Source organism: Narcine bancroftii, chromosome 9 (genome assembly GCF_036971445.1).
Source record: "Narcine bancroftii isolate sNarBan1 chromosome 9, sNarBan1.hap1, whole genome shotgun sequence".
Taxonomy (NCBI): domain Eukaryota; kingdom Metazoa; phylum Chordata; class Chondrichthyes; order Torpediniformes; family Narcinidae; genus Narcine; species Narcine bancroftii.
This window is the reverse complement of record NC_091477.1, coordinates 32,799,732-32,800,517: the sequence shown is the minus strand read 5'-3', so window position 1 is coordinate 32,800,517 and position 786 is coordinate 32,799,732.

Here is a 786-nt window from a genome sequence, read left to right as displayed (position 1 = left end):
TTTGAGGAATGTGTGAGTGATTTGTAATTTAAAAATGATTTGAGTTTGATTAAGTCGATTCACATTGCCAGAGTTGTCGACTTATTATGTGCTGCCAATATTGCGTTCAAATTTCATATACTGCAATGTTAACAAAACGCTTGACCTTGCATAATTACGTTATGGTTATAAAATGTATGATTCACTGAACTTATTTAGACAAAACCAGTCTCTCACATCTCCATGATCTAATCATTCTTGTTCAGAAATGTTAGAATACTTGTGTTGTCTTTGTGCTGGAACACTTCCATTTCAGATAAAATTTGTCAAGCAAGAGCCCTGAGCCCAGTCAGAGAGACACTAACTTCAAGATTCCCTTCACAGATGGGTAGGATTTAAAGAGAAGTTAAATTAAGGTAGAGGTAGACAGGGTACAGAAAAAAATGATAAGGATGTTGACTGGGTTGAGTTAAAAGGGGAGACTGAATAAGATGGGTTTTTTCCCTGAAGTAAGCCTAGAGATGACTTGATGGAATATAGCACAGGAACAGACCCTTTGGCTTGTGTTCAAATTAAACTAAAACTTTGCATCCACTCAATACATCTCCCTCTGAAAGTGCAAACAAGCTTGCATGTGCTGGAGGGACAATAGATCTTAAAATGAAGGATACTGTGATGTGGGTTGAAACAAATAGTGCAATGCCTGATCAATGTATAAGCAAACACAGGACAAATGACTCCCATTCCTAGGCTTGTGCCGAGGAATGCCTAACTATTATCACGTGGAAGTAATCTCAACAATTCCCC